This window comes from Pristiophorus japonicus, chromosome 8, assembly GCF_044704955.1.
Source record: "Pristiophorus japonicus isolate sPriJap1 chromosome 8, sPriJap1.hap1, whole genome shotgun sequence".
In the NCBI taxonomy this organism is placed as follows: domain Eukaryota; kingdom Metazoa; phylum Chordata; class Chondrichthyes; family Pristiophoridae; genus Pristiophorus; species Pristiophorus japonicus.
This window is the reverse complement of record NC_091984.1, coordinates 160,541,411-160,566,748: the sequence shown is the minus strand read 5'-3', so window position 1 is coordinate 160,566,748 and position 25,338 is coordinate 160,541,411. Positions and strand designations below refer to the sequence as shown.

At 51.6% G+C, this 25,338-nt stretch overlaps 1 protein-coding gene across 1 annotated transcript in view; it reads left to right on the top strand.

The window, feature by feature from the left end:
• Window positions 1–891: 891 nt before the first annotated feature.
• Window positions 892–25,338, top strand: part of zbtb37 (zinc finger and BTB domain containing 37) — a 146,739-nt gene continuing 122,292 nt past the window's right edge. The window contains exon 1 of the mRNA XM_070886255.1: window positions 892–955. The gene's annotated coding sequence lies outside the window, so the exon portion shown is untranslated. The remainder of the gene's footprint in view (window positions 956–25,338) is intronic.

Here is a 25,338-nt window from a genome sequence, read left to right as displayed (position 1 = left end):
ATGAGCTTGGTGGTAGATTTGAGGGCCTGATCTTCAAACAATCTTTTCCTCAGGTGGCCGAAGGTAAATCAAATGCCCCCTTTTGGCAAGGGCATTAGAACCCACAAATTAACGTTTTCAACTTTAACGAAACTTTAAATCAAATTAAAATTTGGTTACCGGGGATGATGATAGCTCTTTCAAAGAGCCGGCACAGGCACGATGGGCCGAATGGTCTCCTTCTGTGCTGTAGGCTCCTATGATTCCAGTGGAATCTGTGCCAGACTATCGATCCTTTTTCCAACCGTTTCCTGTTAACTAACCAAGTATCTAGGTGCTACTTGTAAGAAAGACAGAATATGAACCAAAGTGGAGCCTTCCTGGCCAATTCCTGCCTGCTGCTGGCCAGGTTGCAGCCCCATTCATGAAACCAGACGAACGGCAGTGCCCTCGGTGCCCTGCGCTGTTGCCCGAGAGTCTGGCGCCCAGTTGTTGTTGTTGGAGGCGCAGCGGATTCTGGGAGTTGTAGTTTCTGCGCCCTCTAGGGAGCGGCTGCGGAACACGGCGGGAGGAGTGAGAGAAACTACAACTCCCAGGGTTACCATTCGGAGGCCGCGCAGGCGCTCCACTGGGCTGCCTGCCGGCTCCGGGGGGGGGGCAGCGAAGTCGTCATTGGCGGTTGCGACTCGTTTGGTGGGAAGGCCTTGACCCGGTTGGCGGCTGGCGGCTGGCGGCTGGTCTGATGCCGCGGTCGCGACCCGAACGCCCCTCACTCACCTCAATGGCCGACGCCGTCCCCGCAGGGAGGCGTCAATGGCGGCCGTGCCAAGGTGCACTGTGGGAGTCGTAGTCCTGCGCGCGCCGCTTCCGGCCAGGGCGAGCGGGCCGGAAACTACGTGTCCCAGGGTCCGCGCGAACTCCCCGAGCATGCGCGGTGCGGCGCCCGGGCCGACGAGTGTCCGGTGAGAGCGAAGCGGTGAGTGAGGCCCCTGACCCGGTAACCGGGCAACGAGGCGCCGCCCGGCCCGGGCAGGGCAGCCGTCGTGCGGCGCCTCCCACACACACACACACACACGCACCCCCCCGGCCTGGGCTTCCCGCGGGCGGCGTAGTGAGCGGCTGGGGACACTGGGGGGAGGGGGCACTGCGGGGGAGATACTGGGGGGCTGGGGAGAGGGGTCACTGTGGGGAGAGGGAGCACTGGCGGGGAGGGAACACTGTGGGGGCTGGGGAGAGGGAACACTGGGGGGGCTGGGGAGAGGGAACACTGGGGGGAGACGCTGGGGAGAGGGAACACTGGGGGGGCTGGGGACACTGGAGGGAGACAATGTGGGGGTCTTTGGGATGGGGGGGGGAGAGATACTGGGGGGGGCTAGTAAGGTGGGGATGGAGAGATGTGGGATCAGGGTTGGGGGGGGCGGGCCATGAGCTCTGGTAATTGTAGGACGGGGGTGTGTGGTCTAGGGAACCCCCCCCATGGAGGTGCGGCCCAAGGGAACCCCCCACAGGGTGCGTGGCCAAAGGGAGCATCCTCCCAGGATGCATGGCCAAGGGGAACTTCCCCGCACCCCGGGGTCCGTGACCAACATGAGTGAGATTAGTGGTAAAGGTCCCCCCCCGGGCTTTGTGAATTATAAAGCGTGGGTGGGTGCAGAAGGAATGGTGAAGAGTGGGGTGGCACAGTCTGTGACGAGGAGTCGAGCGAGTCGGTGGCAGGTGTCGGGAGGGGGGAGACTGAGGGGCGAGGTTGAGGAGTGACTGTGATGGTGTGATGGAGGCGTTTGTGCGGACAATATGGAGAGTATTTTAACTGGTTGATTGTGGAAAAATCATTGAAAACATCAGCTCTACTCGTGGCTTCAGTGGGAAAACCATACAGGATATTGGGTTGCATTAGCAAAGGGATCAAGTACAATGTTGTCACCAGATATTTGAAACCACCATCAGACCCCATATACTACCACAGGGGTGCCACACTATGGCCACAACAAGAAATCTGGGGAAAATGGGCTTTTATTACTTTGTTTTGTTTTGTTTGATTTTTGCTGTGTCAATGCTTAATTGGCAGCTAAATCAAAACATAAGAATTTAAGAACATAATATAAGAAATAGGAGCAAGAGTAGGTCATTCGGCCCCTCATAGAAACATAGAAAATAGATGCAGGAGTAGGCCATTCGGCCCTTCGAGCCTGCACCACTATTCAATAAGATCATGGCTGATCATTCCCTCAGTATCCCTTTCCTGCTTTCTCTCCGTACCCCTTGATCCCCTTAGGCGTAAGGGCCACATCTAACTCCCTCTTGAATATATCCAATGAACTGGCATCAACAACTCTCTGTGGCAGGGAATTCCACAGGTTAACAACTCTGAGTGAAGCAGTTTCTCCTCATCTCAGTCCTAAATGGCCTACCCTTTATCCGAAGATTGTATCCCCTGGTTCTGGACTTCCCCAACATCGGGAACATTCTACCCACATCTAACTTGTCCCGTCCCGTCAGAATCTTATATGTTTCTATGAGAACCCCCTCATCCTTCTAAACTCCAATGTATAAAGGCCCAGTTGATCCATTCTCTCCTCATATGTCAGTCCTGCCATCCCGGGAATCAGTCTGGTGAACCTTCGCCGCACTCCCTCAGTAGCAAGAACGTCCTTCCTCAGATTAGGAGACCAAAACAGCACAATATTCCAGTTGAGGCCTCACCAAGGCCCTGTACAACTGCAGTAAGACCTCCCTGCTCCGAAACTCAAATCCCCTAGCTATGAAGGCCAACATGCCATTTGCCGCCTTCACCGCCTGCTGTACCTGTATGCCAACTTTCAATGACCGATGAATCATGACACCCAGGCTCATTGCACCTCCCCTTTTCTTAATCTGCCGCCATTCAGATAATATTCTGTCTTCGTGTTTTTGCCCCCAAAGTGGATTAACTCACATTTATCCACATTATACTGCATCTGCCATGCATCTGCCCACTCACCTAACCTGTCCAAGTCACCCTGCAGCCTCCTAGCGTCTCCCTCAAAGCTCACACCACCACCCAGTTTAGTGTCATCTGCAAACTTGGAGATATTACAATCAATTCCTTCATCCAAATCATTGATGTATATTGTAAAAAGCTGGAGTCCCAGCACTGAGCCCTGCGGCACTCCACTAGTCACTGCATGCCATTCTGAAAAGGACCCATTTATCCCGACACTCTGCTTCCTGTCTGTCAACCAGTTCTCTATTTACATCAGTACATTACCCCCAATACCATGTGCTTTGATTTTGTACACCAATCTCTTGTGTGGGACCTTGTCAAAAACCTTTTGAAAGTCCAAATACACCACACCCACTGGTTCTCCCTTGTCCACTCTACTGGTTACATCCTCAAAAAATTCTAGAAGATTTATCAAGCATAATTTCCCTTTCATAAATCCATGCTGACTTGGACCGATCCTGTCACTGCTTTCCAAATGCGCTGCTACTTCATCCTTACTAATTGATTCCAACATTTTCCCACTACTGATATCAGGCTAACCGGTCTATAATTACCCGCTTTCTCTCTCCCTCCCTTTTTTAAAAAGTGGTGTTACATTAGCTACCCTCCAGTCCATAGGAACTGATCCTGAGTCGATAGATTGTTGGAAAATGATCACCAATGCATCCACTATTTCTAGGGCCACTTTCTTAAGTACTCTGGGATGCAGACTATCAGGCCCCGGGGATTTATCGGCCTTCAATCCCATCAATTTTCCTAACACAATTTCCCGCCTAATAAGGATATCCTTCAGTTCCTCCTTCTCACTCGACCCTCGGTCCCCCAGTACTTCCGGAAGGTTATTCGTGTCTTCCTTTGTGAAGACAGAACCAAAATATTTGTTCAATTGGTGTGCCATTTCTTTGTTCCCCATTATAAATTCACCTGAATCCGACTGCAAGGGACCTACGTTTGTCTTCACTAATCTTTTTCTCTTCACATATCTATAGAAGCTTTTGCAGTCAGTTTTTATGTTCCCTGCAAGCTTCTTCTCGTACTCTATTTTCCCCCTCTTAATTAAACCCTCCTTTTCTGAATTCTAAATTTCTCCCAGTCCTCAGGTTTGTTGCTATTTCTGGCCAATTTATATGCCTCTTCCTTGGATTTAACACCATCCTTAATTTCCTTTGTTAGCCATGGTTGAGCCACCTTCCCCGTTGTTTTAAACTCCAGATAGGGATGTACAATTGCTGAAGTTCTCCATGTGATCTTTAAATGTTTGCCATTGCCTATCCACCGTCAACCCTTTAAATATCATTTGCCAGTCTATTCTAGCCAATTCACACCTCAAACCATCGAAGTTACCTTTCCTTAAGCTCAGGACCCTAGTTTCTGAATTAACTGTGTCACTCTCCATCTTAATAAAGAATTCTACCATGTTATGGTCACTCTTCCCCAAGGGACCTCGCACAACAAGATTGCTAATTAGCCCTTTCTCATTACACATCACCCAGTCTAGGATGGCCAGCTCCCTAGTTGGTTCTTCTACATATTGGTCTAGAAAATCATCCCTAATACATTCCAGGAAATCCTCTCCACCGCATTGCTACCAGTTTGGTTAGCCCAATCAATATGTAGATTAAAGTCACCCATGATAACTGCTTTACATTTATTACATGAATCCCTAATTTCTTGTTTGATGCTGTCCCCAACCTTACTACTACTGTTTGGCGGTCTGTACACAACTCCCACTAGCGTTTTCTGCCCCTTGGTATTCCGTAGCTCCACCCATACCGATTCCACATCATCCAAGCTAATGTCCTTTCTTACTATTGCATTAATTTCCTCTTTAACCAGCAATGCCACCCCACCTCCTTTTCCTTTCTGTCTATCCTTCCTAAATGTTGAATACCCCTGGATGTTGAGTTCCCAGCCTTGGTCACCCTGGAGCCATGTCTCCATGATGCCAATTACATCATACCTGTTAATGGCTATCTGCGCAGTTAATTCGTCCACCTTATTCCGAATACTCCTCGCATTGAGGCACAGAGCCTTCAGGCTTGTCTTTCTAACACTCTTTTGCCCCTTTAGAATTTTGGTGTAATGTGGCCCTTTTGCTTTTTGCCTTAGGTTTCTCTGCCCTCCACTTTTACTTTTCTTCTTTCTATGTTTTGCTTCTGCCCCCATTCTACTTCCCTCTGTCTCCCTGCATAGGTTCCCATCCCCCTGCCATATTAGTTTAACTTCTCCCCAACAGCACTAGCAAATACTCCCCCTAGGACATTGGTTCCGGTCCTGCCTAGGTGCAGACCGTCCGGTTTGTACAGGTCCCACCTCCCCCAGAACCGATTCCAATGTCCCAGGAATTTGAATCCCTCTCTTCTGCACCACTCCTCAAGCCACGTATTCCTCTGAGCTATCCTGCGATTCCTACTCTGACTAGCACGTGACACTGGTAGCAATCCTGAGATTACTACTTTTGAGGTCCTACTTTTTAATTTAGCTCCCCTAGCTCCCTAAATTCGTCTTGTAGGACCTCATCCCATTTTTTACCTTTATCGTTGGTACCTATCTGCATCACGACAACTGGCTGTTCATCCTCCCTTTTCAGAATGCCCTGCACCCGCTCCGAGACATCCTTGACCCTTGCACCAGGGAGGCAACATACCATCCTGGAGTCTTGATTGCGGCCGCAGAAACGTCTATCTATTCCCCTTACAATTGAATCACTATAGCTCTCCCACTCTTTTTCCTGCCCTCCTGTGCAGCAGAGCCAGCCACGGTGCCATGAACTTGACTGCTGCACCATTCAATAAGATCATGGCTGATCTTAATTTAAACTTAATGTGTGGCCTACAACCCAAACCTCCATGGTGAAGCTGTTTGGACACCCTAGTACTGTAGTGCAAATACCAATAGTGGGTGGTAATATCATGCTTTAAGGTGGCTCGATTCGGTATTAAACGCAAACAAGAAATTGCGGGGAGAAATCAGATTTCACACACGTGTCAAATGTCCCAGGAATAGCATTGAGTGAGAGTTATCGATGTAACAATTACAGTGTGACAATAGTCAGGGATACATTATAACCGGTCAATAAAGTCTGAATGAAGCTTCTTTCAATGAGACTGGGTATTTTCCACAAAATACTGTTGGTGTTCATTTTGATAGATGAGACAATTGCAATGAAAAGAAAGACTTTAATTTATATAGCGTTTTTCACAACCACCGGCCGTCTGGCTGTAAAACGCTTTGAATGAAGTATTTTTGGAGTGTAGTTACTGTTGCAATTAGGAAACGCAGCAGCCAATTTGTGCACAGCAAGCTCCCACAAACAGCAATGTGATAATGCCCAGATAATCTTTTTATTTTGTTACATTGATTGGGGGATAAATATTGGCCAGGAAACCGGGGATAACTCCCCTGCTCTTCTTCGAAATAGTGCCAGGAGATATTTTACGTCCGCTTGAGAGGGCAGGGTTTAGGGGCTAAGATTTAACGTCTCATCCGCCTAATGAACATCTCCTGCAGCCTCCCACGCCCCCCCCCCCTCCCCCCAACCAGCGAATTCCAAATTAAAATGCAGAAACATGTCTGAACAGTGTAGTTCGGGATAGTGCCACAGGGGATCGGCACGGTGTAGTTCTGGATATCGCCACGGGATCGGCACGGTGTACTTCTGGATACTGGCATGGGATTAGCACGGTGTAGTTCTGGATATTGGCACAGGGCGCGGCACGGTGTAGTTCTGGATATTGGCACTGGATCGGCACGGTCTAGTTCTCGATAGTGGCGTGGGATCGGCAAGGTCTACTTCGGATATTGGCACGGGATCAGCACGGTGTAGTTCTTCATATTGGCATGCCGGGGCACACTGTACTTTTGGATACTGGCACACGGCGCTGCACAGTTTAGTTCTCGATATTGGCCCAGGGGATCGGCACGGTGTAGTTCTGGATATTGGCACTGGATCAGCACAGTGTAGTTCTGGATATTGGCACTGGATCAGCACAGTGTAGTTCTGGATATTGGCACTGGATCGGCACGGTGTAGTTCTGGATATTGGCATGGGACCAGCATGGTCTAGTTCTGGATATTGGCACAGGGCGCAGCACGGTGTAGTTCTGGATGTTGGCACAGGGGATCGGCACCGTGTCGTTCTGGGTATTGGTATGGGATCGGCACAGTGTAGTTCTGGTTATTGGCACGGGATCGGCACGGTGCAGCTCTGGATATTGGTAAAGGATCGGCACGGTGTAGTTCTGCATATTGGCACGGGATCGGCACGGTGTAGTTCTGGATATTGGCACAGAGGATCGGCACCATATAGTTCTCGATATTGGCATAGGAGTGGCATGGTGTTGTTCTGGATATTGGTATGGGATCACTACAGTGTAGTTCTGGATATTGGCACAGCGCGCGGCACGGTGTAGTTCTAGATATAGGCATGGGATCGGCACGGCGTAGTTCTCGATATTGGCACGTCATCGGCACGGTGTAGTTCTGGATCTTGGCACTGGATCGGCACGGTGTAGTTCTAGATATTGGCATGGGATTGGCACGGTGTAGTTCTGGATATTGGCGCAGGATCGGCATGGTGCAGTTCTGGACATTGGCACGAGATCGACACAGTGTCGTTCTGGATATTGGCACAGGATCGGCACGGTGTAATTCTTCATATTGGCATGCCGGGGCACGCTGTAGTTTTGGATACTGGCACACGGTGCTGCACAGTGTAGTTGTGGATATTGGCCCAGGGGATCGGCATGGTGCAATTCTGGATATTGGCACAGGATCGGCAGGGTGCAGCTCTGGATATTGGCATAGCGTGTTGCACGGTGTAGTTCTGGATCTTGGCACGGGATCGGCACGGTGTAGTGCTGGATCTTGGCACGGGATCGGCACTGTGTAGTTCTGGATATTGGCACAGGGCACTGCACGGTGTAGTTCCAGATAATGGCTAGATATTGGCACGGGATCGGCACGATGTAATTCTTGATATGGGAATGGGATCGGCAGGGTGTAGTTCTGGATATTGGCATGGGGTCGGCACGGCGTAGTTCCTGATATTGGCATGGGATCGGCACGGTGTAGTTTTGGATACTGGCACAGGGCGCCGCATGCTGTAGTTCTGGATATTGGCACGGGATCGGCATGGTATAGTTCTGGATAGTGGCATGGGATCGGCATGGTGTTTTTCTGGATATTGGCACAGGGCACTGCACGGTGTAGTTCCAGATAATGGCTAGATATTGGCACGGGATTGGCACGATGTAATTCTTGATATGGGAATGGGATCGGCAGGGTGTAGTTCTGGATATTGGCATGGGGTCGGCACTGCGTAGTTCCTGATATTGGCATGGGATCGGCACGGTGTAGTTTTGGATACTGGCAGAGGGCGCCGCATGCTGTAGTTCTGGATATTGGCACGGGATCGGCATGGTATAGTTCTGGATAGTGGCATGGGATCGGCACGGTGTTTTTCTGGATATTGGCACAGAGCGCTGCACGATGCAGTTCTGGATATTGGCACAGGATTGGCATGGTGTAGTTCTGAATATTGGCACGGCGTAGTTCTGGAGATTGGCACGGCGTAGTTCTGGATATTGGCACGGGATCGGCACGGTGTAGATCTGAATATTGGCACGGTGTAGTTCTGGATATTGGCACGGGATTGGCACGGTGTGGTTCTAGATATTGGCACAGCGCGTCAAGGTGTAGTTCTGGATATTGGCACAGGGCGCTGCATGGTGTAGTACTGGAAATTGGCACAGGAGCAGCACAATGTGGTTCTGGATATTGGCACAGGGAGTGAAACGGGGTAGTTCTGGATATTGGCACGGGGATCGGCACTGTGTAGTTCTGGATATTGGCACGGGATCGGCACAGTGTAGTTCTGGATATTGGTATGGGATCGGCATGGTGTGGTTCTCGATATTGGCATGGGATCGGCACGGTCTAGTTCTGGATATTGGCACGGGATCAGCACTGTGTAGTTCTGCATATTGGCATGCCAGGGCACGGAGTACTTTTGGATACTGGCACTGGGCGCGCTGCACGGTATAGTTCTGGATACTGGCACAGGGTGCTGCACGGTGTAGTTCTGGATATTGGCACATCGGATCAGCACGGTATAATTCTGGATAATGGCACAGCGTGCTGCACGGTGTTGTTCTGGATATTGGCACGGGCGCGGCACGGTGTAATTCTGGGTATTGGCATTAAGGGATCGGCACCGTGTAGTTCTGGATATTGGTGCGGGATCGGCACAGTGTACTTATGGTAATTGGTACGGGATTGGCACGGTCTAGTTCTCTATATTGGCACGGGATCGGCAAGGTCTAGTTCTGGATATTGGCACGGGATCGGCAAGGTCTAGTTCTGGATATTGGCACGGGATCAGCACGGTGTAGTTCTTCATATTGGCATGCCGGGGCACACTGTAGTTCTGGATATTGGCCCAGGGGATCGGCACGGTGCAGTTCTGGATATTGGCCCAGGGGATCGGCACGGTGCAGTTCTGGATATTGGCACAGGATCGTCAGGGTGCAGCTCTGGATATTGGCACAGCGTGCTGCACGGTGTAGTTCTGGATCTTGGCACGGGATCGGCACAGTGTAGTTCTCGATATTGGCATGGGATCGGCACGGTGTAGTTCTGGATATTGTCACAGGGCACTGCACGGTGTAGTTCCGGATATTGGCATAGCGTGCTGCATGTTGTAGTTCTAGATATTGACACGGGATCGGCACGATGTAATTCTTGATATTGGCACAGGGGATCGGCATCGTGTCGTTCCCGATATTGGCACAGGATCAGTACGGCGTAGTTCTCGATATTAACACTGGTTTGGCATGGTGTAGTTGTGGATATTGGCACAGGGCGCTGCACGGTGTAGTTCTGGATATTGGCACTGGATCGGCATGATGTAGATCTGGATATTGGCATGGGATTGGCACGGCGTAGTTCTCGATATAGGCACGGGTTCTGAACGAAGTATTTCTGGATTTTGGCACGGGATCGGCACGGTATTTTTATGATATTGGCACAGGGCGCTGCACGACGTCGTTCTGGCTATTGGCACAGGGGATCGGCACGGTGTAGTTCTGGATATTGGCACAGGTTGGCATGGCGTAGTTCTGGATATTGGCACTGGACCGGCACGACGTAGTTCTGGATATTGGCATGGGATCGGCACAGTGTAGTTCTGGATATTGGCATGGAGTAGTTCTGGATACCGGCACAGGGCGCGGAACGGAGTTCTGGATATTGGCACGGGATCGGCATGGTAAAGTTCTGGATATTGGCACAGGGCGCTGCATGGTGTAGTTCTGGATATTGGCACTGGATCGGCACGATATAGTTCTGGATATTGGCATGGGATCGACACAGTGTAGATCTGGATATTGGCACGGGATCGACACGGTGTGGTTCTTGATATTGACACGGGATCGGCACGATGTGGTTCTAAATATTGACACTGGATTGGCATGATGCAGCTCTGTATATTGGCACAGGGTGCTGCACGGTGTAGTTCTGGATATTAGCACAGGATTGGCATGGAGTAGTTCTGGATACTGGCACAGGGCGCGGAACGTGTTCTGGATATTGGCACGGGATCAGCACGGTGTAGTTCTGCATATAGGCAAAGGGGATCAGCATGGTGTAGTTCTCGATATTGGCATGAGATTGGCACGGTGTTCTGGATATTGGCACGGGATCGGTACGGTGTGGTTCTGGATATTGGCACGGGATCGGCATGCTGTAGTTTTGGATACTGGCACAGGGTGCTGAATGTTGTAGTTTTGGATACTGGCACAGGGCGCTGCGCTGTGTAGTTCTGGATGTTGGCACAGGGGATCGGTACAGTGTAGTTCTAGATATTGGCATGGGATTGGCACGGTGCAGCTCTGGATATTGGTACGGGATCGGCACGGTGTAGTTCTGGATATTGGCACGGGATTGGCATGGTGTCGTTCTGGATATTGGCATGGGATCGGCACAGTGTAGTTCTGGATATTGGCACGGGATCGGCGCGGTGTGGTTCTAGATATTGACACAGTGTGCTGCACGGTGTTCTGGATATTGGCACAGTGGATCAGCATGGTGTAGTTCTGCCTATTGGCATGCCGGGGTACGTTGTACTTTTGGATACTGGTATGCGGCGCTGCACGGTGTAGTTCTGGATATTGGCACTGGATCGGCACGGTCTAGTTCTCGATAGTGGCGTGGGATCGGCAAGGTCTACTTCGGATATTGGCACGGGATCAGCACGGTGTAGTTCTTCATATTGGCATGCCGGGGCACACTGTACTTTTGGATACTGGCACAGTTTAGTTCTCGATATTGGCCCAGGGGATCGGCACGGTGTAGTTCTGGATATTGGCACTGGATCAGCACAGTGTAGTTCTGGATATTGGCACTGGATCAGCACAGTGTAGTTCTGGATATTGGCACTGGATCGGCACGGTGTAGTTCTGGATATTGGCATGGGACCAGCATGGTCTAGTTCTGGATATTGGCACAGGGCGCAGCACGGTGTAGTTCTGGATGTTGGCACAGGGGATCGGCACCGTGTCGTTCTGGGTATTGGTATGGGATCGGCACAGTGTAGTTCTGGTTATTGGCACGGGATCGGCACGGTGCAGCTCTGGATATTGGTAAAGGATCGGCACGGTGTAGTTCTGCATATTGGCACGGGATCGGCACGGTGTAGTTCTGGATATTGGCACAGAGGATCGGCACCATATAGTTCTCGATATTGGCATAGGAGTGGCACGGTATTGTTCTGGATATTGGTATGGGATCACTACGGTGTAGTTCTGGATATTGGCACAGCGCGCGGCACGGTGTAGTTCTGGATCTTGGCACTGGATCGGCACGGTGTAGTTCTGGATATTGGCATGGGATTGGCACGGTGTGGTTCTGGATATTGGCGCAGGATCGGCATGGTGCAGTTCTGGACATTGGCACGAGATCGACACAGTGTCGTTCTGGATATTGGCACAGGATCGGCACGGTGTAGTTCTTCATATTGGTATGCCGGGGCACGCTGTAGTTTTGGATACTGTCACATGGTGCTGCACAGTGTAGTTGTGGATATTGGCCCAGGGGATCGGCATGGTGCAATTCTGGATATTGGCACGGGATCGGCAGGGTGCAGCTCTGGATATTGGCATAGCGTGTTGCATGGTGTAGTTCTGGATCTTGGCACGGGATTGGCACTGTGTAGTTCTGGATATTGGCACAGGGCACTGCACGGTGTAGTTCCAGATAATGGCTAGATATTGGCACGGGATCGGCACGATGTAATTCTTGATATGGGAATGGGATCGGCAGGGTGTAGTTCTGGATATTGGCATGGGGTCGGCACAGCGTAGTTCCTGATATTGGCATGGGATCGGCACGGTGTAGTTTTGGATACTGGCACAGGGCGCCGCATGCTGTAGTTCTGGATATTGGCATGGGATCGGCATGGTATAGTTCTGGATAGTGGCATAGGATCGGCACGGTGTTTTTCTGGATATTGGCACAGAGCGCTGCACGATGCAGTTCTGGATATTGGCACGGGATTGGTATGGTGTAGTTCTGAATATTGGCACGGCGTAGTTCTGGAGATTGGCACAGCGTAGTTCTGGATATTGGCACGGGATCGGCACGGTGTAGATCTGAATATTGGCACGGTGTAGTTCTGGATATTGGCACGGGATTGGCACGGTGTGGTTCTAGATATTGGCACGGCGCGTCAAGGTGTAGTTCTGGATATTGGCACAGGGCGCTGCATGATGTAGTACTGGAAATTGGCACAGGAGCAGCACAATGTGGTTCTGGATATTGGCACAGGGAGTGAAACGGGGTAGTTCTGGATATTGGCACGGGGATCGGCGCTGTGTAGTTCTGGATATTGGCACGGGATTGGCACAGTGTAGTTCTGGATATTGGTATGGGATCGGCATGGTGTGGTTCTCGATATTGGCACGGGATCGGCACGGTCTAGTTCTGGATATTGGCACGGGATCAGCACTGTGTAGTTCTGCATATTGGCATGCCAGGGCACGGAGTACTTTTGGATACTGGCACTGGGCGCTGCACGGTATAGTTCTGGATACTGGCACAGGGTGCTGCACGGTGTAGTTCTGGATATTGGCACATCGGATCAGCACGGTATAATTCTAGATAATGGCACAGCGTGCTGCACGGTGTTGTTCTGGATCTTGGCACGGGATCGGCACGGTGTGGTTCTGGATATTGGCACGGGCGCGGCACGGTGTAATTCTGGGTATTGGCATTAAGGGATCGGCACCGTGTAGTTCTGGATATTGGTGCGGGATCGGCACAGTGTACTTATGGTAATTGGTACGGGATTGGCACGGTCTAGTTCTCTATATTGGCACGGGATCGGCAAGGTCTAGTTCTGGATATTGGCACGGGATCGGCAAGGTCTAGTTCTGGATATTGGCACGGGATCAGCACGGTGTAGTTCTTCATATTGGCATGCCGGGGCACACTGTAGTTTTGGATACTGGCACACGGCGCTGCACGGTGTAGTTCTGGATATTGGCCCAGGGGATCGGCACGGTGCAGTTCTGGATATTGGCACAGGATCGTCAGGGTGCAGCTCTGGATATTGGCACAGCGTGCTGCACGGTGTAGTTCTGGATCTTGGCACGGGATCGGCACAGTGTAGTTCTCGATATTGGCATGGGATCGGCATGGTGTAGTTCTGGATATTGGCACAGCGTGCTGCACGGTGTAGTTCTGGATCTTTGCACGGGATCGGCACGGTGTAGTTCTGGATATTGTCACAGGGCACTGCACGGTGTAGTTCCGGACATTGGCATAGCGTGCTGCATGTTGTATTTCTAGATGTTGACACGGGATCGGCACGATGTAATTCTTGATATTGGCACAGGGGATCGGCACTTTGTCGTTCCCGATATTGGCACAGGATCAGTACGCCGTAGTTCTCGATATTAACACGGGTTTGGCATGGTGTAGTTGTGGATATTGGCACAGGGCGCTGCACGGTGTAGTTCTGGATATTGGCACTGGATCGGCACGATGTAGATCTGGATATTGGCATGGGATTGGCACGGTGTAGTTCTCGATATAGGCACGGGTTCTGAACGAAGTATTTCTGGATTTTGGCACGGAATCGGCACGGTATTTTTATGATATTGGCACAGGGCGCTGCACGATGTTGTTCTGGCTATTGGCACAGGGGATCGGCACGGTGTAGTTCTGGATATTGGCACAGGGTTGGCATGGCGTAGTTCTGGATATTGGCACTGGACCGGCACGACGTAGTTCTGGATATTGGCATGGGATCGGCACAGTGTAGTTCTGGATATTGACACGGGATTGACATGGAGTAGTTCTGGATACTGGCACAGGGCGCGGAACGGAGTTCTGGATATTGGCACGGGATCGGCATGGTAAAGTTCTGGATATTGGCACAGGGCGCTGCATGGTGTAGTTCTGGATATTGGCACTGGATCGGCACGATATAGTTCTGGATATTGGCATGGGATCGACACGGTGTGGTTCTTGATATTGACACGGGATCGGCACGATGTGGTTCTAAATATTGACACTGGATTGGCATGATGCAGTTCTGTATATTGGCACAGGGTGCTGCACGGTGTAGTTCTGGATATTAGCACAGGATTGGCATGGAGTAGTTCTGGATACTGGCACAGGGCGCGGAACGTGTTCTGGATATTGGCACGGGATCAGCACGGTGTCGTTCTGGATATAGGCAAAGGGGATCAGCATGGTGTAGTTCTCGATATTGGCATGAGATTGGCACGGTGTTCTGGATGTTGGCACGGGATCGGTACCGTGTGGTTCTGGATATTGGCACGGGATCGGCATGCTGTAGTTTTGGATACTGGCACAGGGTTCCGAATGTTGTAGTTTTGGATACTGGCACAGGGTTCCGAATGTTGTAGTTTTGGATACTGGCACAGGGCGCTGCGCAGTGTAGTTCTGGATGTTGGCACAGGGGATCGGTACAGTGTAGTTCTAGATATTGGCATGGGATTGGCACGGTGCAGCTCTGGATATTGGTACGGGATCGGCATGGTGTAGTTCTGGATATTGGCACGGGATCGGCACCGTGTCGTTCTGGATATTGGCATGGGATCGGCATAGTGTAGTTCTGGATATTGGCACGGGATCGGCGCGGTGTGGTTCTAGATATTGACACAGGGTGCTGCACGGTGTTCTGGATATTGGCACAGTGGATCAGCATGGTGTAGTTCTGCCTATTGGCATGCCGGGGTACGTTGTACTTTTGGATACTGGTATGCGGCGCTGCACGGTGTAGTTCTGGATATTGGCACTGGATCGGCACGGTCTAGTTCTCGATAGTGGCGTGGGATCGGCAAGGTCTACTTCGGATATTGGCACGGGATCAGCACGGTGTAGTTCTTCATATTGGCATGCCGGGGCACACTGTACTTTTGGATACTGGCACACGGCGCTGCACAGTTTAGTTCTCGATATTGGCCCAGGGGATCGGCACGGTGTAGTTCTGGATATTGGCACTGGATCAGCACAGTGTAGTTCTGGATATTGGCACTGGATCAGCACAGTGTAGTTCTGGATGTTGGCACAGGGGATCGGCACCGTGTCGTTCTGGGTATTGGTATGGGATCGGCACAGTGTAGTTCTGGTTATTGGCACGGGATCGGCACGGTGCAGCTCTGGATATTGGTAAAGGATCGGCACGGTGTAGTTCTGCATATTGGCACGGGATCGGCACGGTGTAGTTCTGGATATTGGCACAGAGGATCGGCACCATATAGTTCTCGATATTGGCATAGGAGTGGCACGGTGTTGTTCTGGATATCGGTACGGGATCACTACGGTGTAGTTCTGGATATTGGCACAGCGCGCGGCACGGTGTAGTTCTGGATCTTGGCACTGGATCGGCACGGTGTAGTTCTGGATATTGGCATGGGATTGGCACGGTGTAGTTCTGGATATTGGCGCAGGATCGGCACGGTGCAGTTCTGGACATTGGCACGAGATCGACACAGTGTCGTTCTGGATATTGGCACAGGATCGGCACGGTGTAGTTCTTCATATTGGCATGCCGGGGCACGCTGTAGTTTTGGATACTGGCACACGGTGCTGCACAGTGTAGTTGTGGATATTGGCCCAGGGGATCGGCATGGTGCAATTCTGGATATTGGCACGGGATCGGCAGGGTGCAGCTCTGGATATTGGCATAGCGTGTTGCACGGTGTAGTTCTGGATCTTGGCACGGAATCGGCACTGTGTAGTTCTGGATATTGGCACAGGGCACTGCACGGTGTAGTTCCAGATAATGGCTAGATATTGGCACGGGATCGGCACGATGTAATTCTTGATATGGGAATGGGATCGGCAGGGTGTAGTTCTGGATATTGGCATGGGGTCGGCACGGCGTAGTTCCTGATATTGGCATGGGATCGGCACGGTGTAGCTTTGGATACTGGCACAGGGCGCCGCATGCTGTAGTTCTGGATATTGGCACGGGATCGGCATGGTATAGTTCTGGATAGTGGCATGGGATCGGCACGGTGTTTTTCTGGATATTGGCACAGGGCACTGCACGGTGTAGTTCCAGATAATGGCTAGATATTGGCACGGGATCGGCACAATGTAATTCTTGATATGGGAATGGGATCGGCAGGGTGTAGTTCTGGATATTGGCATGGGGTCGGCACGGCGTAGTTCCTGATATTGGCATGGGATCGGCACGGTGTAGTTTTGGATACTGGCACAGGGCGCCGCATGCTGTAGTTCTGGATATTGGCACGGGATCGGCATGGTATAGTTCTGGATAGTGGCATAGGATCGGCACGGTGTTTTTCTGGATATTGGCACAGAGCGCTGCACGATGCAGTTCTGGATATTGGCACGGGATTGGTATGGTGTAGTTCTGAATATTGGCACGGCGTAGTTCTGGAGATTGGCACAGCGTAGTTCTGGATATTGGCACGGGATCGGCACGGTGTAGATCTGAATATTGGCACGGTGTAGTTCTGGATATTGGCACGGGATTGGCACGGTGTGGTTCTAGATTTTGGCACGGCGCGTCAAGGTGTAGTTCTGGATATTGGCACAGGGCGCTGCATGGTGTAGTACTGGAAATTGGCACAGGAGCAGCACAATGTGGTTCTGGATATTGGCACAGGGAGTGAAACGGGGTAGTTCTGGATATTGGCACGGGGATCGGCACTGTGTAGTTCTGGATATTGGCACGGGATCGGCACAGTGTAGTTCTGGATATTGGTATGGGATCGGCATGGTGTGGTTCTCGATATTGGCACGGGATCGGCACGGTCTAGTTCTGGATATTGGCACGGGATCAGCACTGTGTAGTTCTGCATATTGGCATGCCAGGGCACGGAGTACTTTTGGATACTGGCACTGGGTGCTGCACGGTATAGTTCTGGATACTGGCACAGGGTGCTGCACGGTGCAGTTCTGGATATTGGCACATCGGATCAGCACGGTATAATTCTGGATAATGGCACAGTGTGCTGCACGGTGTTGTTCTGGATCTTGGCACGGGATCGGCACGGTGTGGTTCTGGATATTGGCACGGGCGCGGCACGGTGTAATTCTGGGTATTGGCATTAAGGGATCGGCACCATGTAGTTCTGGATATTGGTGCGGGATCGGCACAGTGTACTTATGGTAATTGGTACGGGATTGGCACAGTGTACTTATGGTAATTGGTACGGGATTGGCACGGTCTCGTTCTCTATATTGGCACGGGATCGGCAAGGTCTAGTTCTGGATATTGGCACGGGATCGGCAAGGTCTAGTTCTGGATATTGGCACGGGATCAGCACGGTGTAGTTCTTCATATTGGCATGCCGGGGCACACTGTAGTTTTGGATACTGGCACTCGGCGCTGCACGGTGTAGTTCTGGATATTGGCCCAGGGGATCGGCACGGTGCAGTTCTGGATATTGGCACAGGATCGTCAGGGTGCAGCTCTGGATATTGGCACAGCGTGCTGCACGGTGTAGTTCTGGATCTTGGCACGGGATCGGCACAGTGTAGTTCTCGATATTGGCATGGGATCGGCATGGTGTAGTTCTGGATATTGGCACAGCGTGCTGCACGGTGTAGTTCTGGATCTTTGCACGGGATCGGCACGGCGTAGTTCTCGATATTAACACGGGTTTGGCATGGTGTAGTTGTGGATATTGGCACAGGGCGCTGCACGGTGTAGTTCTGGATATTGGCACTGGATCGGCACGATGTAGATCTGGATATTGGCATGGGATTGGCACGGCGTAGTTCTCGATATAGGCACGGGTTCTGAACGAAGTATTTCTGGATTTTGGCACGGGATCGGCACGGTATCTTTATGATATTGGCACAGGGCGCTGCACGATGTTGTTCTGGCTATTGGCACAGGGGATCGGCACGGTGTAGTTCTGGATATTGGCACAGGGTTGGCATGGCGTAGTTCTGGATATTGGCACTGGACCGGCACGACGTAGTTCTGGATATTGGCATGGGATCGGCACAGTGTAGTTCTGGATATTGACACGGGATTGGCATGGAGTAGTTCTGGATATTGGCACTGGACCGGCACGACGTAGTTCTGGATATTGGCATGGGATCGGCACAGTGTAGTTCTGGATATTGACACGGGATTGGCATGGAGTAGTTCTGGATACTGGCACAGGGCGCGGAACGGAGTTCTGGATATTGGCACGGGATCGGCATGGTAAAGTTCTGGATATTGGCACAGGGCGCTGCATGGTGTAGTTCTGGATATTGGCACTGGATCGGCACGATATAGTTCTGGATATTGGCATGGGATCGACACAGTGTAGATCTGGATATTGGCACGGGATCGGCACGGTGTGGTTCTTGATATTGACACGGGATCGGCACGATGTGGTTCTAAATATTGACACTGGATTGGCATGATGCAGCTCTGTATATTGGCACAGGGTGCTGCACGGTGTAGTTCTGGATATTAGCACAGGATTGGCATGGAGTAGTTCTGGATACTGGCACAGGGCGCGGAACGTGTTCTGGATATTGGCACGGGATCAGCACGGTGTAGTTCTGGATATAGGCAAAGGGGATCAGCATGGTGTAGTTCTCGATATTGGCATGAGATTGGCACGGTGTTCTGGATATTGGCACGGGATCGGTACGGTGTGGTTCTGGATATTGGCACGGGATCGGCATGCTGTAGTTTTGGATACTGGCACAGGGTGCTGAATGTTGTAGTTTTGGATACTGGCACAGGGCGCTGCGCTGTGTAGTTCTGGATGTTGGCACAGGGGATCGGTACAGTGTAGTTCTAGATATTGGCATGGGATTGGCACGGTGCAGCTCTGGATATTGGTACGGGATCGGCACGGTGTAGTTCTGGATATTGGCACGGGATTGGCATGGTGTCGTTCTGGATATTGGCATGGGATCGGCACAGTGTAGTTCTGGATATTGGCACGGGATCGGCGCGGTGTGGTTCTAGATATTGACACAGTGTGCTGCACGGTGTTCTGGATATTGGCACAGTGGATCAGCATGGTGTAGTTCTGCCTATTGGCATGCCGGGGTACGTTGTACTTTTGGATACTGGTATGCGGCGCTGCACGGTGTAGTTCTGGATATTGGCACTGGATCGGCACGGTCTAGTTCTCGATAGTGGCGTGGGATCGGCAAGGTCTACTTCGGATATTGGCACGGGATCAGCACGGTGTAGTTCTTCATATTGGCATGCCGGGGCACACTGTACTTTTGGATACTGGCACAGTTTAGTTCTCGATATTGGCCCAGGGGATCGGCACGGTGTAGTTCTGGATATTGGCACTGGATCAGCACAGTGTAGTTCTGGATATTGGCACTGGATCAGCACAGTGTAGTTCTGGATATTGGCACTGGATCGGCACGGTGTAGTTCTGGATATTGGCATGGGACCAGCATGGTCTAGTTCTGGATATTGGCACAGGGCGCAGCACGGTGTAGTTCTGGATGTTGGCACAGGGGATCGGCACCGTGTCGTTCTGGGTATTGGTATGGGATCGGCACAGTGTAGTTCTGGTTATTGGCACGGGATCGGCACGGTGCAGCTCTGGATATTGGTAAAGGATCGGCACGGTGTAGTTCTGCATATTGGCACGGGATCGGCACGGTGTAGTTCTGGATATTGGCACAGAGGATCGGCACCATATAGTTCTCGATATTGGCATAGGAGTGGCACGGTATTGTTCTGGATATTGGTATGGGATCACTACGGTGTAGTTCTGGATATTGGCACAGCGCGCGGCACGGTGTAGTTCTGGATCTTGGCACTGGATCGGCACGGTGTAGTTCTGGATATTGGCATGGGATTGGCACGGTGTGGTTCTGGATATTGGCGCAGGATCGGCATGGTGCAGTTCTGGACATTGGCACGAGATCGACACAGTGTCGTTCTGGATATTGGCACAGGATCGGCACGGTGTAGTTCTTCATATTGGTATGCCGGGGCACGCTGTAGTTTTGGATACTGTCACATGGTGCTGCACAGTGTAGTTGTGGATATTGGCCCAGGGGATCGGCATGGTGCAATTCTGGATATTGGCACGGGATCGGCAGGGTGCAGCTCTGGATATTGGCATAGCGTGTTGCATGGTGTAGTTCTGGATCTTGGCACGGGATTGGCACTGTGTAGTTCTGGATATTGGCACAGGGCACTGCACGGTGTAGTTCCAGATAATGGCTAGATATTGGCACGGGATCGGCACGATGTAATTCTTGATATGGGAATGGGATCGGCAGGGTGTAGTTCTGGATATTGGCATGGGGTCGGCACAGCGTAGTTCCTGATATTGGCATGGGATCGGCACGGTGTAGTTTTGGATACTGGCACAGGGCGCCGCATGCTGTAGTTCTGGATATTGGCATGGGATCGGCATGGTATAGTTCTGGATAGTGGCATAGGATCGGCACGGTGTTTTTCTGGATATTGGCACAGAGCGCTGCACGATGCAGTTCTGGATATTGGCACGGGATTGGTATGGTGTAGTTCTGAATATTGGCACGGCGTAGTTCTGGAGATTGGCACAGCGTAGTTCTGGATATTGGCACGGGATCGGCACGGTGTAGATCTGAATATTGGCACGGTGTAGTTCTGGATATTGGCACGGGATTGGCACGGTGTGGTTCTAGATATTGGCACGGCGCGTCAAGGTGTAGTTCTGGATATTGGCACAGGGCGCTGCATGATGTAGTACTGGAAATTGGCACAGGAGCAGCACAATGTGGTTCTGGATATTGGCACAGGGAGTGAAACGGGGTAGTTCTGGATATTGGCACGGGGATCGGCGCTGTGTAGTTCTGGATATTGGCACGGGATTGGCACAGTGTAGTTCTGGATATTGGTATGGGATCGGCATGGTGTGGTTCTCGATATTGGCACGGGATCGGCACGGTCTAGTTCTGGATATTGGCACGGGATCAGCACTGTGTAGTTCTGCATATTGGCATGCCAGGGCACGGAGTACTTTTGGATACTGGCACTGGGCGCTGCACGGTATAGTTCTGGATACTGGCACAGGGTGCTGCACGGTGTAGTTCTGGATATTGGCACATCGGATCAGCACGGTATAATTCTAGATAATGGCACAGCGTGCTGCACGGTGTTGTTCTGGATCTTGGCACGGGATCGGCACGGTGTGGTTCTGGATATTGGCACGGGCGCGGCACGGTGTAATTCTGGGTATTGGCATTAAGGGATCGGCACCGTGTAGTTCTGGATATTGGTGCGGGATCGGCACAGTGTACTTATGGTAATTGGTACGGGATTGGCACGGTCTAGTTCTCTATATTGGCACGGGATCGGCAAGGTCTAGTTCTGGATATTGGCACGGGATCGGCAAGGTCTAGTTCTGGATATTGGCACGGGATCAGCACGGTGTAGTTCTTCATATTGGCATGCCGGGGCACACTGTAGTTTTGGATACTGGCACACGGCGCTGCACGGTGTAGTTCTGGATATTGGCCCAGGGGATCGGCACGGTGCAGTTCTGGATATTGGCACAGGATCGTCAGGGTGCAGCTCTGGATATTGGCACAGCGTGCTGCACGGTGTAGTTCTGGATCTTGGCACGGGATCGGCACAGTGTAGTTCTCGATATTGGCATGGGATCGGCATGGTGTAGTTCTGGATATTGGCACAGCGTGCTGCACGGTGTAGTTCTGGATCTTTGCACGGGATCGGCACGGTGTAGTTCTGGATATTGTCACAGGGCACTGCACGGTGTAGTTCCGGACATTGGCATAGCGTGCTGCATGTTGTATTTCTAGATGTTGACACGGGATCGGCACGATGTAATTCTTGATATTGGCACAGGGGATCGGCACTTTGTCGTTCCCGATATTGGCACAGGATCAGTACGCCGTAGTTCTCGATATTAACACGGGTTTGGCATGGTGTAGTTGTGGATATTGGCACAGGGCGCTGCACGGTGTAGTTCTGGATATTGGCACTGGATCGGCACGATGTAGATCTGGATATTGGCATGGGATTGGCACGGTGTAGTTCTCGATATAGGCACGGGTTCTGAACGAAGTATTTCTGGATTTTGGCACGGAATCGGCACGGTATTTTTATGATATTGGCACAGGGCGCTGCACGATGTTGTTCTGGCTATTGGCACAGGGGATCGGCACGGTGTAGTTCTGGATATTGGCACAGGGTTGGCATGGCGTAGTTCTGGATATTGGCACTGGACCGGCACGACGTAGTTCTGGATATTGGCATGGGATCGGCACAGTGTAGTTCTGGATATTGACACGGGATTGACATGGAGTAGTTCTGGATACTGGCACAGGGCGCGGAACGGAGTTCTGGATATTGGCACGGGATCGGCATGGTAAAGTTCTGGATATTGGCACAGGGCGCTGCATGGTGTAGTTCTGGATATTGGCACTGGATCGGCACGATATAGTTCTGGATATTGGCATGGGATCGACACGGTGTGGTTCTTGATATTGACACGGGATCGGCACGATGTGGTTCTAAATATTGACACTGGATTGGCATGATGCAGTTCTGTATATTGGCACAGGGTGCTGCACGGTGTAGTTCTGGATATTAGCACAGGATTGGCATGGAGTAGTTCTGGATACTGGCACAGGGCGCGGAACGTGTTCTGGATATTGGCACGGGATCAGCACGGTGTCGTTCTGGATATAGGCAAAGGGGATCAGCATGGTGTAGTTCTCGATATTGGCATGAGATTGGCACGGTGTTCTGGATGTTGGCACGGGATCGGTACCGTGTGGTTCTGGATATTGGCACGGGATCGGCATGCTGTAGTTTTGGATACTGGCACAGGGTTCCGAATGTTGTAGTTTTGGATACTGGCACAGGGTTCCGAATGTTGTAGTTTTGGATACTGGCACAGGGCGCTGCGCAGTGTAGTTCTGGATGTTGGCACAGGGGATCGGTACAGTGTAGTTCTAGATATTGGCATGGGATTGGCACGGTGCAGCTCTGGATATTGGTACGGGATCGGCATGGTGTAGTTCTGGATATTGGCACGGGATCGGCACCGTGTCGTTCTGGATATTGGCATGGGATCGGCATAGTGTAGTTCTGGATATTGGCACGGGATCGGCGCGGTGTGGTTCTAGATATTGACACAGGGTGCTGCACGGTGTTCTGGATATTGGCACAGTGGATCAGCATGGTGTAGTTCTGCCTATTGGCATGCCGGGGTACGTTGTACTTTTGGATACTGGTATGCGGCGCTGCACGGTGTAGTTCTGGATATTGGCACTGGATCGGCACGGTCTAGTTCTCGATAGTGGCGTGGGATCGGCAAGGTCTACTTCGGATATTGGCACGGGATCAGCACGGTGTAGTTCTTCATATTGGCATGCCGGGGCACACTGTACTTTTGGATACTGGCACACGGCGCTGCACAGTTTAGTTCTCGATATTGGCCCAGGGGATCGGCACGGTGTAGTTCTGGATATTGGCACTGGATCAGCACAGTGTAGTTCTGGATATTGGCACTGGATCAGCACAGTGTAGTTCTGGATGTTGGCACAGGGGATCGGCACCGTGTCGTTCTGGGTATTGGTATGGGATCGGCACAGTGTAGTTCTGGTTATTGGCACGGGATCGGCACGGTGCAGCTCTGGATATTGGTAAAGGATCGGCACGGTGTAGTTCTGCATATTGGCACGGGATCGGCACGGTGTAGTTCTGGATATTGGCACAGAGGATCGGCACCATATAGTTCTCGATATTGGCATAGGAGTGGCACGGTGTTGTTCTGGATATCGGTACGGGATCACTACGGTGTAGTTCTGGATATTGGCACAGCGCGCGGCACGGTGTAGTTCTGGATCTTGGCACTGGATCGGCACGGTGTAGTTCTGGATATTGGCATGGGATTGGCACGGTGTAGTTCTGGATATTGGCGCAGGATCGGCACGGTGCAGTTCTGGACATTGGCACGAGATCGACACAGTGTCGTTCTGGATATTGGCACAGGATCGGCACGGTGTAGTTCTTCATATTGGCATGCCGGGGCACGCTGTAGTTTTGGATACTGGCACACGGTGCTGCACAGTGTAGTTGTGGATATTGGCCCAGGGGATCGGCATGGTGCAATTCTGGATATTGGCACGGGATCGGCAGGGTGCAGCTCTGGATATTGGCATAGCGTGTTGCACGGTGTAGTTCTGGATCTTGGCACGGAATCGGCACTGTGTAGTTCTGGATATTGGCACAGGGCACTGCACGGTGTAGTTCCAGATAATGGCTAGATATTGGCACGGGATCGGCACGATGTAATTCTTGATATGGGAATGGGATCGGCAGGGTGTAGTTCTGGATATTGGCATGGGGTCGGCACGGCGTAGTTCCTGATATTGGCATGGGATCGGCACGGTGTAGCTTTGGATACTGGCACAGGGCGCCGCATGCTGTAGTTCTGGATATTGGCACGGGATCGGCATGGTATAGTTCTGGATAGTGGCATGGGATCGGCACGGTGTTTTTCTGGATATTGGCACAGGGCACTGCACGGTGTAGTTCCAGATAATGGCTAGATATTGGCACGGGATCGGCACAATGTAATTCTTGATATGGGAATGGGATCGGCAGGGTGTAGTTCTGGATATTGGCATGGGGTCGGCACGGCGTAGTTCCTGATATTGGCATGGGATCGGCACGGTGTAGTTTTGGATACTGGCACAGGGCGCCGCATGCTGTAGTTCTGGATATTGGCACGGGATCGGCATGGTATAGTTCTGGATAGTGGCATAGGATCGGCACGGTGTTTTTCTGGATATTGGCACAGAGCGCTGCACGATGCAGTTCTGGATATTGGCACGGGATTGGTATGGTGTAGTTCTGAATATTGGCACGG